We start from the raw sequence: 14,761 nt of genomic DNA on the forward strand, positions 1-14,761 counted from the left end.
TGAGCCACGCAGGCACCCCTCTTTCAGGATTTTTACAGTTTTATTTCCTACGTTTAAGTCTGTTATCCATTTTGTTAATTTTTGTATATTGTGTGAAGTAGGATTCTAATTTCATTTTTTGGTATGTGGATATGCTGTTGTCCTAACACCATTTGTTGAAAAGGCGATCTTTCTTACATGTAAACCTAAGGGTTTCATTTCACTTCACACTCAAAATTCTTCAGGAGCTCACTATTTTGTATGGTACTGGTTTCTAGACTTGGGCTTCCTGAAGTAGCAAAGTAAAATAAACAATTTTGGGAGACTTACATAAGGTTTTAGACTTTCCATTATTATTCAGAAGAGAAAAAGGTAAAACAAATAATGTTTATACGTTCTCTACATAATTTAACAAGAATGTTTTACATAGATGCACCTTCCGGTAAAGAAAATAATCTCAGAGGCCAAGGATTGTAAGTAAATTTAACTTTATTAAAAACTGAGCAGACTACCCCCCTAAAATGCTTTTGTGGAATATGAAATATTTATCACAGTCTGTCATTTGAGAAACACCATGGCTTCTCCTATCTAAGAAGCTTTATCTTTTGTCATGTTCTCCCTATATGCCTTTATGATTCAGCCATACCACACAAACCTGATTTATTTTCTTTCTAATAAGAATGTTATAATAGTAATACAAAGGCCATAGGTGTGTAAGAGTTAGTTTCCAGATGATCTGATCTACATTTCTTGGGTAAGGAATTGGAATAGTCAACATGAGTTAAATCTCAACATCACTACCAAGTAACTATGGACAAGATTTTGACTCCGATTTATCACCTATAATTAGAGATCATAGTGACTGTTGCATAATGTTATTATGGGAGATCAAATGATTTAAGAAAAAAATGTAAGTTACCCAGTGCAGAAGCTAGATGCATATTAGTAGATCAATAAACATCATTTGTGTTTCTCAGACCTATATCAGTGATTTGCAACCCTGACTACACATTAGAATCACCTGTGTAGTTTGAAAAAGCCCACATCTCATTTATAACCTAATCATAAAATTTATATGGCAACTTAAGGAATATGGAGTAGCCAAAACAATCTTGAAAAAGAAGAAGAAAAAGTTGGAGGACTCACACTTTTTGATTTCAAAATTTACTCCATGCATCTACGATCAATTGATTTTTGACAACAGGGCCAAGCCAATTCATTGTGGGGGGAAATAGTTTTTGCCACAAATAGTCCTGGGATCACTGCATATCTACGTGAAAAAGAATGAAGCTGTACCCCTTCCTCACACCCTACACAAAGATTAACTAAAATGGATTACAGATCTAAGTATAAATTAAAGCGATAAAACTCTTAAAAGAAAATACAGGAGTAAATATTCCTGACTTTGGCTTAGGCAATTTCTTCTTAGACATGACATCAAAAACACAAAGGACAAAATAAATGTGTAAATTGGACTTCATCAAAATGAAAAACTTTTGTTCTTGAAAGGAAACTGTCAGCAAAGTGAAAAGACAGCAATAGCAAATGAGAGAAAATATTTGCAAATTATCCATCTGATAAGGGATTTGTGTCTAGAACACATAACAAATTATGATAACTCAATAACAAAACAAAAGGATGCTCACTTAAAACATGGCAAAGGATTTGCATAGACTTTTTTCCAAAGAAGATTGACAAATGGAAAATAAGCACATGAAAAGATGTTCAACATCATTAGGTATCAGAAATGCAAATCAAACCCAAATAAGATACCACTCTACATCCACTAGGATGAATAATACCAAAAAGATAAGATAATAACAAGTGTTGCCAAAGATGAAGAAACTAAAATTCTCATACATTGCTGCTGTGGATATAAAATGGTGTAGCTGCTCTGAAAGACAATCTTGTCGGTTCCTCAAAATGTTAGCACGTGATCCAGTAATTCCACTTCTAGGTATATATCCAAGAGAAATGAAACCATGTGTTCAAACAAAATTTGTTCATGAATGTTCATAGCATAATTATTCATATCAGTCAAAAAGTGGAAACAATACAAATGTTCATTAGCTGATAAATGAATAAATAAAATGTATAGGTATATATCCACATAATGGAGTATTTTTCCATTATAAAAAATAGTGAAGTGATGATACATTCTACATACAGCATTGATGAACCTTAAAAATATGCTAGATGAAAGAAGCCAGTCACAAAAGGCTATCTATTATATGATTCCACTTATATGAAATATTCAGAACAGGCAAATCTGTACAGACAGAAAATACATTAGTGGCTGCCTAGATCTGGGAGGTGAATTAGGGATATTGGGGAGTGACTACTAACGGGTACAGTTTTGAGGGGGGTGATAAAAATTGTTTTAAAATTGATTGTGCTGATGGACACACAGCGCAGTACTAAAAAACCCTGAATTATAAACTTTAAACGGGTGAAATCATGTGATATGTGAATTATATATCTCAATAAACCTTAAAAAAACACACACCATCCTACTTCCCAGAGTTTCTGATTTGGTTGTTCTGACACACAGGGGCTTAAAACAAGTTGATCACTGGTAATCCTAAGGTGCTTTATCAACTTCTTCCTTCAATTTTCCTGACCTGTCTACTTTAGAAAAATTTATTCAATCTGTCACTCTGCACCTTTCTTTATACCTGCTATTTTCTCACTCTATCTCCACTTTGATCAATATCCTCACTCTACCTTTACCCTCATATCTAAATATCCCCTCTGAACTAATCAATATGTCTCACCTTCTTTGGATCCTGTTCCAATCTCATCTCCAGGAGATCTTGAATGACCCGCCCCACTTTGCTTTGATAGTCAGCACTGGCTGTGTTCTCCAAATTGATCTGTGCATATGCACTCAGGCTCCCCAACCTCTGTCAGGGAGCAGGAAGAAACTTTTAAGGGAAGTAGTTGTCCACCCCGCCCCATCATTTCACTGCTGATACAAATGAAGTCCAGAGGAATTACAATTCACTTCTAAGTATCGGCCTACTTGCATCTCTTGACATTTTGTTTTTTAATTATTTCAAGTAATTCCTCATGTATTTATCTGCCTGATTAGACTACTATCTTCTTGAAGGTATATAGTAACTTCATCCCACATGATTTTCCTGTGTCTATGAACAATAAAATATATGCTTGCTCTAATGAGCTGATATTTTACTGTCTTAATGAAATCTCTTCTTATATGATCCAAGGAAGCTTTTACTTTTAAGGGCATTAAGGCTATTTTACAAAAGGCAACAATCAGCTAGTCTATTTTCATTTCACAGAGGAGAGAGAATTTAACCTGCCGAGGGAGACACTTAGATAAACTTGGGCAAATTATTCTACTTTTCTGAACCTCCATTTCTAACTATAAAATGACAGAATACCTATTGTGTATGCTTTTCATGAGTATAAATAAGTTAATGCTTACCTAATATCTAGGAAGAACTTACAAATATGCCTGCTCAGGCAATGTTAGTTACTTTAATCATCATAGTCATTATGATGATTGGAAATTTCTAACGTGAAGTTAGTCCTTAGCAGCCCACAGACTTTTACATAGTTGGAATGTAGTTTTGCTTCAGAGCACTGAAGCAGTTTTTCACTGGCCTGTTTGAGTTAATACAGTTTCTTAGATAGTTAACTTCCATCCAATGAGTATAAATGCTTAGAAAACTGTATGCAGCAAATGTTCAAAATAGTAATTTCCACCTGCTCATGCATCAAACTATATCTCTTAAGGAACTGGCTTTATTAACCGAGTAAACCTCCTGACTCTAGCTTTCGGAAAAGTAAGAGCCTGTGTCCCAGAGCACACAGTGTTTCCAACAAACAATAACATGTGCCATGTGGAGTGTTCTCATTAGTTAGGTTCTTCCATCCATTGTTAAGTTGAAGTTTTGTTTCGAAGCTGAGTAAACCTGACTTAATTGGCTTTCCCCCCCGTAGCAGAAGTTTTGGGTAAGATGTATATCTTGAAATCTAATTACATATCTTAACTGTAACCTGAGAAGCTTAAAATTCACAGATGCATTTTATCTGTCAAATATGGAGACAGTTGGCAAATGCGGGCCATAAAGGTGGAGATTTAGTACCCAACTGCTTGAGTTGTTGCTGCCTTCCTATGTTTATTACTTCACAGTTAATCAAGGAGATAACTCCCAGGAGTTTGGTATCTTTCTCCCTATGCTCTATAGGATGAAGTGGGAAGGAGAAAAGAATATTCTCTCTGTAACACGTTTCCAAGTGGAATGAGTCATTTGCTTCACAAGTCCTTGAGTTAAAAACCAACATTAAGTGTTTTAATCAATTTCTGAAATCTTTTTTAAAGCCAACAGACCGGGACATCACATTATTGCTACTATTTGTATACAGTTCTTTTGGTAATACAGTAATTGTATGAATATGTGCATACAATTAGAACAGATATTCAGAAACAGGACTGTTCAACAACCATCAAAACCTTATTTCTACAATGACCTGGCAGTTTTACCACCAAGAGCAACTATATTGAAATAATTTTTAAAATATGGAAGCGCTAATCATTGAACAGAGCATAGTTCCTTTGCTGAGTATTAGAACGACAAAAGGTTTTACATGTATGTAAGTTTCAAAACTGATGTGATTACCAAAGATGAATAAAAACAGAGAAAAACCAAAAGTGGCTCTAAAAGAATAAGAGCAGATGCATTCTCCATCACCAGCTACCTCAGTGCTACCCAGGATAGCTTTTAGGAAGACAAGCCTTTCTACTTCACAAGCAATTCCCAGCTACCTGGGGCAATTACGGATTTCTTTCTTAAATGACTAGATACAAGTGTCACCAGGTTTCTAGACAAATGGCCAGCATGATTCACCTACTCAGGAAATAAACTAATTATGGCACTCAATCAAGTTACCCTAGAAATTCTGCTGATCAGAAGTTCTTCCCCTTCATTTCATGGTCCAAAATAAGCAGAGCTAACACTTCCATCTTCCTCCTCCCTCCCTGTGCATATATTTTGATACTATTATACAACTTTCACATGTTCCATTTTTTAAAATATAGAAAATCCAAAAAATGAAAGAAATAAAGAAATGATGTGCCAAACACACACAGATCTAAAGAGAAACTTACATGAAGTCAAATCAAAATAATAATTGCTCAAAAACGTTAAGGTTTCTTGTCCTTTAGGAAAAGACCCAGGTGTTTCTTTGAAACACCCTTGATAACCAATGTACATTATCTTAGGAATGAAAAGATGTTTCAACATTAGAAAATCTATTAATGCATTATACAATATTAGTAATCAACAAATTAAAGAATAAACAATCCATGGTGAACTCAACAGATGTCAAAAAATATTTAATGAAATTTAACATTTACTTATGTTTAAACTGTTAGGAAATTAAAGTAAAAGGGAACTTTCTAAACTTGATAATTATTATTTATCAAAAATCTATAGCAAGGATCAAGCTTAACAATGAAACTTAATGTCACCATTAGAGTTAGAATAAGACAAGGATGCTTGCTGTCACTATTCTAATGCTGTTAGAAAGTCTCAGTCAACACAATAAGACAAGAAAAATAAAACGAGGTACATATTAGAAAGAAACAACGCTGTATTTCTGTATAAATGGTCAGTTTGTTTACATAAATAATCGATGAGAATCTACACACTGTTAGAATTTACTACGTGTTCAGCAAGGTGGCTAAATACTGGATCAACATAAAAACAATGGCAGGATTTTTACAGAGCAGTAACAGGTCATTCAAGAATAATAATATAAAAAGTACCTCATTCACAACAATAACTAAAATATAATTAAGAATAAATTTAACACATGTGTTGATCTCTGTGAAATGTGATATCACTTTATATCAATAGATTGACAAAAATCAGAGTCTGATATCAAGTGTTGAGTACAGAAACAGTTTCTCTCATCCACTACTTGTGAGGATATCAATTGGCACAACGTTTTGTAGTACACTCTTGCAAAATCAAAGAAAAGTGAAGACATATACTTCCTTTATGTTGTAATTTTACTTCTAGGTATATACTTTACACTAAGAAATCCTCACACATATGACAAGGAAACATGTTGAAGAATGTTAATGGTAAGTATCATTATTTGTAATACGAAAAGACTTTAAATGATAAATCCGAACGTTTATGGAGAGAAAAATGGGTAACTGAATTGTGGTATATTCACACTGTGACACTGCATAGCTATGTGCAAAAATATGGTTAAACATCAATAACAAGGTAGATTAAAAAGGTTGGACAATAATACTTTAGACTTATATTAACGTGAATAGTGTTTGAACAAAATATAGTATTTATAGACAGCTTAAGAACACACAAAATAACATGCTATAGTTTTATATTGCTTAAGGATGTATATAGACAGTTGTAATATAAAAACACATACTAGACTGGTAAACCCAAATTCAGGGCAGTGGTTGCCTCCAGGCAGAGAAAGGCAGGAGCAGAAGCAGGAGCAGAGAAACAGGAAAGAGACACAGGGACTTCAACTGCATCTGTGGTGTTTTGTTTTTAAATTCAACAACAATATTAACAGACCTCAAAGGCCTCTGGCAAAATCTGTGAATTTGATAGAGCTGGGTGGCAGGTATTTTAATGTTCATTATTTTCTTTCACATATACATATCTCCTTATATTTGAAATATTTTTTTAATAAATAAAAAAGGATCTGTGTGAAAATCAAATGTTGACAGCCAGAATCCTAGTTTCCTGGGAGGTTGTGATTACATGATGATTTCAGAGGTAGCTTCTCTTTTCTTCTAGCAGCCAACTAGCCTCTGAATTAAGCGGTATTTATTAAGTGCCTTCCATTTGTCAGGCACAAAGCTAGATTCTGGTGATAGAATGGTAAAACAGCCAGGCATAGAAAGGATATGTATCACATTCCAGTGGGATTACAAATGTACATCTACAAACTATGAGAAATGCCATGAAGAGAAGCAGGGAATTATGAGACAGAATAACCAAGCAGGGCCAGGGCAAATACCATGGCAGTCACTGAAGTTTGGCTACCTGAAATTTATCCACGTGCCCCCTTCTTCCTGGCCTTGTTCTACCACAGAGGTTGGGAAGCTAATATTGATTTCCCAGACTCTTTTGCACGTGGCACAGTTCTAACTAATTAGACATAGGGGTCTCTGAAGCCAGTGGCCCTTTCTGCACAAAAAGAGCATCACTAGAAAAAAAGCCTTTCACCCTCCTTTACTCCTAGTATATTATTCTGTCTGCAGCATGGATGTGATGCTGGGGATGGACCAGACATCTTGATATGATGCAGATGGAAGCCATATGCGGTGAGGGGTGGAGCACAGTAATGGGCTCCTGGGTCCCTGAAGTCAGAGCTGAGCCATGGTTTGGACGGACTGTTTACTCTGAACTTCTTTTTAGCTCCTACTGGCTGGAGCCTCTATTAACAAGATTTCCTCTTATTTGGAGGCAAAATCACTCCAAAAAGATACCTTCTAAAAGAGGCGATATTTAAGTTGAGAAGAGAGGAATGAGAGGGAGCCAGCCCTGCAGAAAGCAGGAACGGGACAAGGAAGTGGGTAGGTAAGCAAGCCCAGCAGAGAGGGAAACAGTAGGTTTCAGAGGGTTGGCATGTTTGAGGAGCACAAGAAGCCCACTGATGCTGGAGCTTAATAACAGGTGTGTGATTGCTTTGCAACTGGCTGGGAATCTGAATACTTGACTATCTTGGGCTCCAGGTTAAGAACAGTGGAGTTGGCCTGAAAACAAAGACTCAATAGCAGCCAGGTAGTTGCTGTTTTCAGAGACTTCTTTCTATAAAACAAAGAACCCCTAATCCATCTACTTGGATTTTTAAAACTGAACTCCACCAAGTCCACCTTTAGTTCAGAGGTACAACTTTCACTACCCACCTCCTCCACCGCCTGGGAGGGGAAAAAATTAGCATCCCCCCAGTCCCCTTGACATAAAGGAAATTGCAACGATAGGATTTAACCAAAGGCTAGCCAACCGTGTCTTAGGCATTCCCTGTGCTCCAGAGGTTTCTATTTTGCTCTGTATTTATCTGAATGGGAAGAGGCAACTTCATTGTTGAAAAGAGTCTGACTTGAAAAACACAACAGAAATCTAGTTCCTTTAATCCTGTCCTCACTGGGCACTAAGGAAAGGGTGGAAAGGGTTGGCTGATTTTCTAATGTGCTTCCTATTGGTCTGTTTCCCGGATCTTATACTCTTCTGGCAAAGGAAGGTTATTTTACAAGACAGTATTTACTGAGCACCTGGGTAGGCAGATTGCCAGTTCAGGCAAGAAGCCCATGGCTTGGAAGAAAATGTCCATTTTCATCTGAAAGGTCTCAATTTGATGGGTATTCTGCAAGTTTCCAGTTGGTTATTTCAGAGTAGACTTGGATATTTGAGTTTCCAGGCCTTTCCCTCCTCCTCCCTTTAGCTTTCCGCAACTAAACTACAGCTATCTAATTCTTTTGATCTTTCATCCACATCCTTTCCTGAATTCATTCACTCTTTTTGCTATTCTCTGCTCTTCTTCCAAATTGCCTGAGCTTCCCCAGTAATGAGGTGGTGGGAAGAGAGCGTGTGGTGCCAGGTGCTGCCCAGCTCCAAGTGTCCACAGAGGAACTGTTACTCCGTGCCCTTCTGCACAGGCAGCCTCAACCTGGCCTTCCCTTTCATTCTGCCAGACTGCCTGGCTGGCCTGAATTTAATTTGCAGACCACTATGCCCCCTGGGCCTACTTTGGCATCGCTGTGCTCTGGCGTCTGCTTCCCTGAGAACAGCTCTGTGTTTGGATTCCCTTCCCCCAAGTGAACGCACTGCCTTGCCTTTTTCAAACGCTCACAAAGTTACTATTCCCAGCCGACATACCTCAAGTCTCCCAGGTTGTTTGCCTTTTATTTCTGTTGCCTGAGCTGCTCACGATACTTTCCAAATTGAAATTATTAGTGAATTCCAAAAATGAGCAGCTTCTTCCTTTTCTCCACCCAGGTCATGAATAAGAATGCTTCAGTAAGAATCAGACCCACAGTTGCCACCACAGCATATTAGGTGATGCATCTTCTTAATCCTCCTTCGGTGGTAATCCCTCCACCAGCAGCGCCATCAGAACCTTCTTAGTTTCCAGGAGTTTTTCGGCCCGTTTTAAACCCACATATTCAACCTTCCAAATATTTATTGAGAATTATGCTAGAAGCTGCAAGAGATTCTAAATCATCAAAGACACAACCACCACCCTTCAAAAGGGTTCTGTCACTATAGAGTATATACCATCTTCAATATTTATCAAGCACCTTAAATGTGCCAAGCACTATTAGGTGCTGAGGGTTTGAAGAGGAAAAGTATGGAGTCCCAGTGAGTTTCCACCATTGCAGATAATGGCATGTTATTATAATACAATGTAAAAACAATAATGGGATGTACACCTGGGAAGTCCATCTTTCAGCCTCTGCCTCTTCATCTGTAAGATGGAACCAACCTTCTAAGTTGTGGTGAAGGCTTACATAAGTTGAGGAATGGACAACCCTTAGTGCAGAGCATGACACAAAGTGTTAAGAATATTACTAGTAATAATAGTTACAAGTATGATAATACATGGTTATTATTGCTAGTAGTATCATTACAATAATTTCCACATTCAATCTGATTGATCATGGCTGTCTGGAACATTGTGATGAGACAATTCAGAAACCTTTACTGGGTCCACTAGCAAAGAACACCGGGATGGGTGGCATACTATGATGGACAGGAGGAAGAGATGGCTATGTAAGTGTTAATTCACCCTGATGCACACATATAACTACACTACAATTGACAGTGTAGCCCTCTGACTTAGGAATGCCACAAAGTGTGTAGGAGGTAACTGACTTTACATTTCAGGATAGGAGGGAACTGATGTCATATGGTAGGATCTTAAGTCACTCTGTGGACGACTTTGGTTTAGAAACCCCAGAAGTATTTATTTATTTATTAAAATTTTTTTAATGTTTATTTATTTTTGAGAGAGAGAGACAGACTGCAAACAGGGGAGGGGCCAAGAGAGAGGGAGACACAGAATCCGAAGCAGGCTCCAGGCTCTGAGCTGTCAGTATAGGGCCCAATGTGGGGCTTGAACTCACACGTGGTGAGATCATCACCTGAGCCAAACTGGGATGCTTAACCGACTGAGCCATGCAGGCATGCGAACCCCAGAAGTGTTTTTAAGCCTGAAGAGTCTAAGAGGTCAAGTGAAATTGGGAGTGGAGATAAGAAGTTCTACCAAAATGAGGTCCTTCCCACCCAAGGCAGTCGCAGAAACTCTAAGGCAGTGGTTTGCAACGACTGCTCCAAGACGAACTTCTGACTGATCTGAAGCAAAATAGGAATGGTAAGGACAATGGAGGGAGGATTTCATGCAATGAAATGTCCTTAATTTAAAGAACAGATATTATGTTCTTCCTATTTTGTGGGTGTTAAAATGCTGTCCTTTTCATAGAAAGATACTCTGAAGATTCTCCCTTCTGTATCAAGTCTCAGAATGTTCTAAGTTCCATAATGTTCATTTCTCTGAAATCTTATCTACTCCCATGACTTTAATACCATCGATATGCTGACAACTTCTAAATGTGTATCTAGCAGCAAAATACGTCTCCAAACTTCTGATTCATATATCTGCCTGCTTTGGATATCTCATAGGCACCTTAAACTTAACAAGCCCAAAAAGGGATCCTTTCTGCTTCTATGTGTTCCTCTCTTGGTCCTTCTATCTCGGTAAATGGTATAGGAAATGGCAAGTTGCTCAAGCCAGGAATATTCAGTCATCCTCAATACCTCTCTCTTCCTTCCCTCATCCCTCATCTATCAATGAGTTTTAGCAGTTCCAGTTCCAAAATATCCCTCAAATCCAACGACTCACCATCACATGGCTGTCACACTAATCATATCTATAGCACCAACATTCTGTTCCACCTGATCTCACTCCTTCCACTCTTCCTGCCCTCCAATCCATTGTCCAGTGGCATTCAGAGGACTCTCTTAAAATTCTTTAATAATTACTTTCCATCACTCTTGGCATAAAATTAAAAATCCTCATCATGGGCTACAAGGCCCTGTATAGTCTGAGACCTGCTGAAGCCAAGCACAAGTTTATTTTATTTTATTTTATTTTTTTTACTCTTACAAAAGTTTATTTAACAAAAAAGTTCAATATGAAAATGCACATGGCCTGATTTTTATATTGTAGTAAAACAGGTGCTATGGAGAGGGGATATTCAGAAGCAGCTGATTTCTTCTGGTGAACACACTCATTGTTTACACTCATTACAAGGCTTCTAACATGATGACACTATTCCCTCATATTACCACCATTCTCATATTGTGCTGTTGCCCACAGTTGCCATCTGCATACATTCATCTATCACAAGATTCAAAAAAGGACTGAAACCCTGCAATATTCCTTGGAAATGTCTGCCACAATTCAATTTCAATGATAATTTCTTGTCCATAAATGTTTTTAACTCAACAGGGTAGGCTTTGCTCATGGTGTCTACTTAGCAAGCTCAAAGATGCCTCCAAACCTCCCAGTACAATTTTAAAGTTTATTTATTTGTTTTGTGAGAGACCGAGACAGCATGAATGGGGGGAGGGGCAGAGAGAAAGGGAAAAAGAGAAAATTCCAAGCAGGCTCCATGCTGCCAGTGCAGAGCCCCACATGGGGTGGGGGTGGGGGGGCTCAAACTCAAAAAACCATGAGCTCATGACCTGAGCTGAAATCAAGAGTCAGATGCTCAACTGACTGACCCACCCAGGCAACCCTCTCCCAGCACGTTTTAAAGAAGAAGGGTTTCCTGACCTTTTCTGTCTATATAAAGTTAATGTGTTACGTGCTCTAAGAGAACCATTTTATTTATTTCCTTCACAGTCCCTATCTCAATGTGAATTTTACAACTATTAGTATAATTTATCAATAACTGTCTCCCCGACCAAGCCCATAAAGTATTTGAGGGTATAGATTACATCTAGCTTTGTTTTTCATTGCATTCCCAGGGCATACTTTTACAGTACCAGCAGATAGTATGTGCTCAATAGATAGTCACAAATTAACAAATGAGTGAAAAGGGAAAAACATTTACACATCTTTAATTGGTAAACTAAAAAGGTGACCTTAGTAGGGCTCCAATTAAGAATTTCTTTTCTGGTCTCCAAAATTCAAAGTTTGAGGACTACTGCTCTGTGGTTGAAAAAGATCCCTCATCTGGGACCTCTGGATATTGTAATGGCCATACAAATGACCTTTGAAAACTTATGGGAGGTGCTAGTAGGTAGGGACCAGCCATTGTTGGACTGGTTCTCTGCTCTTTGGCATGCAGCAGTTTCTTTGGTCTAATTGTAGTTCTGGAGCTCTGGAACTCTTAAATGAATGCCAAAGGAGAAAAAAATAGAGAATCATGGTACCCATCTCAAGTTTAAGCTTTGTGTTTCAGAAGAACTTATTTGCATATTTTATCTGTTGTGCTGATAGTCTAAAGAAAGAAAAAATTATTTATGGTAAAACCTGTCCAATTGGCTGTACAGTATCCCAATTCATAATATGTGGGCTATAAATTAGAAAAGCGAGATTCTAAGCAGCCAATCAGATTTACTTTCCCAGTAGCAGCTTGTGTTATAGCACTTGGATTGTTCTGTCAAATAATTTATTGAGATCCAGATGCTCCAGTTCCCGATCTTCCCTGAATAAGCGGTTGTCAGGTACTCCTGTCCAAAAAACAAGGCAGTTGGTATTTAATATAGGCTCCCACACTTGTCAAATGATCTCCAAAGAATATGAAATTGCTTGTCATCTTTGTCAAAATTACATATGAATGGGATATTTGCTGTGTTGTAATTAAAAACTCAATTAAAAGAAATTCTGAAATCATTATCAACTTTCTCAGGCATGAGTTGTTCTACCAAAAAGCAAGCTGTTTATAGCTTAGGCTTTTACCAGCATTCAGCAGATGGCTGAATCCCAAAACAGGCCCAAGGAAAGGATGAGATCTGGACCAAGGTGGAGGCATCCTAAAGAACAAGAGCAAGGTGCAGGCAGTGACATTACCTGTTAGGTGGCAAGTCCCCTAATTCTGGCACTTGTGTGTATAACTGTAATTCTATAATTAGATGCTATCATTTCATTAACGCTGAGGACCACTGTCCCTAATGAGTCTCTTCAAAATGAACAAAGAGGAGGTAGCTTATCATTATGGACCTCACTTATCCTGGGCCTATCTACTAGATGAATATTATTGGAAAAAAGTAACTGCATTACAGTGGGTGCCACTGAATGTAAGCACATTTGGTTCTCAGGGAAACGATTACCCTAAGTGGCCAATCATTAATGACTCCAGACAGTAGGCATCAGTGATGAGAGAGAAGTAAGCATGTGGGTATATCCAAAAAGGAAACCCATCATTTTACAGCCGTACAGCTGAAGCTGGGTGAGAAAGCAGTTCCAGCCTCTGCCTGAGGCCAGTTAAGCCAGGCAGTTTCTTAAATCAGAGCATGAATTGTTAATAGTAATAATTCAACAGCAGCCTCCATTTATTGAGAACTTACTATGTTCTTAGCAAGAACGCTAAGCCCTTTAAATTCATGATCACACTCAATCCTCGCAACAGCCCTCTGAGATATGTCCCAGAGTTGTGAAGTCAGGAAGCAAGTCAGTTTGACTCTAAAACCAGTACCCCTCATCATAAAGTTGTACATTCTAGATCCAGACTCAGTAGAGACCAGAGCCGCTGGGATATTTTATTACCAGTGCATAGCTAGTAGATCTGGGGTTAAGGCATCTGGGTATGATGCTGAGCCCAAGAGCGCCTGTGGGCATTTTTTTCTTCTATTCATTTGGAGATTGTTTGGGCATAATGAAAAACACTATTTTTTTTAAGGAGAAAATGGCTTAGTCTTTGCTTCTGTGATTGTAACACTAACCAGCAAACAGCAGTAAGCTTGATTTTTAAAAAGCAGCGCTGATTCAAATTTTCCTAACTTCCTACTAAGGAAGTACTACTGCTAAGTAGTAGGGGAAGTACCCCTACTAAGGGGTAAAGAGTACTCCTAATCTGTAGGTTAAATCTTCTAATGAATGGAGGTAATGTATATTGGATTATGCTGTATCAGAAGCTGCAGCACCCTTTTGTACAGAGCTGCCTGTACAGAGTGACAGGTGTTCCCCTGCCAGGTAGGACAATGGGGATGACTCAGAAAATCTTCACTGTCCTGTTATTCCAACTATATGATTTCCATACCACGTGCTTCACTTTTTGAAAAAGTGAAGACAAGTGCGACGAGAGCAGAGTATGCATATTGATGAAGTGTGGGAAGAAAGGTTGAATGGAGGGGTGAGGTCTAATAAGGCAAGGCCCCTGACAGCCAGAATATCCATCTAAAGGGCAAATGCTCCTGGGAAGGTTGGCCCAGCTAGTTGGGTGTCAGATATTTATATCTTGGAATGAAATAGTTTATAATTTATTTGAATGAGGACAATCAATGGGTATTCCAAGGGGAACACTGTGTGTTGGGGGTATCCAGCACCACTGGAGAAAAGCCCATGCATGGAGATGGGAGAGGAGCAGCATGAGAACCAAGGGTACAGAGGGAATGTTTCAATGGCTGGTGAGACAGCAACCCTGAAAGGATTATGAGGGACTTCTGAAGGGTATTTTATCTGCTAAGGCATTGTATGGGTCCTCAGGGGAATGAGTAACTAAATGCTATGAACTCTGTCCTAAATCCTTGAAGCATGACCT

General features: G+C 38.3%; 1 protein-coding gene and 1 pseudogene across 4 annotated transcripts in view; both read right to left on the reverse strand.

Moving 5' to 3' along the window:
- Positions 1-14,761, reverse strand: part of ST6GALNAC3 (ST6 N-acetylgalactosaminide alpha-2,6-sialyltransferase 3) — a 533,022-nt gene that overhangs the window by 79,355 nt on the left and 438,906 nt on the right. The gene's annotated exons all lie outside the window — the stretch shown is intronic.
- LOC144617084 (small nuclear ribonucleoprotein G pseudogene) lies at positions 11,215-12,781 on the reverse strand (annotated as a pseudogene).

This window comes from Panthera onca, chromosome C1, assembly GCF_046562875.1.
Source record: "Panthera onca isolate mPanOnc1 chromosome C1, mPanOnc1 haplotype 2, whole genome shotgun sequence".
NCBI lineage: Eukaryota > Metazoa > Chordata > Mammalia > Carnivora > Felidae > Panthera > Panthera onca.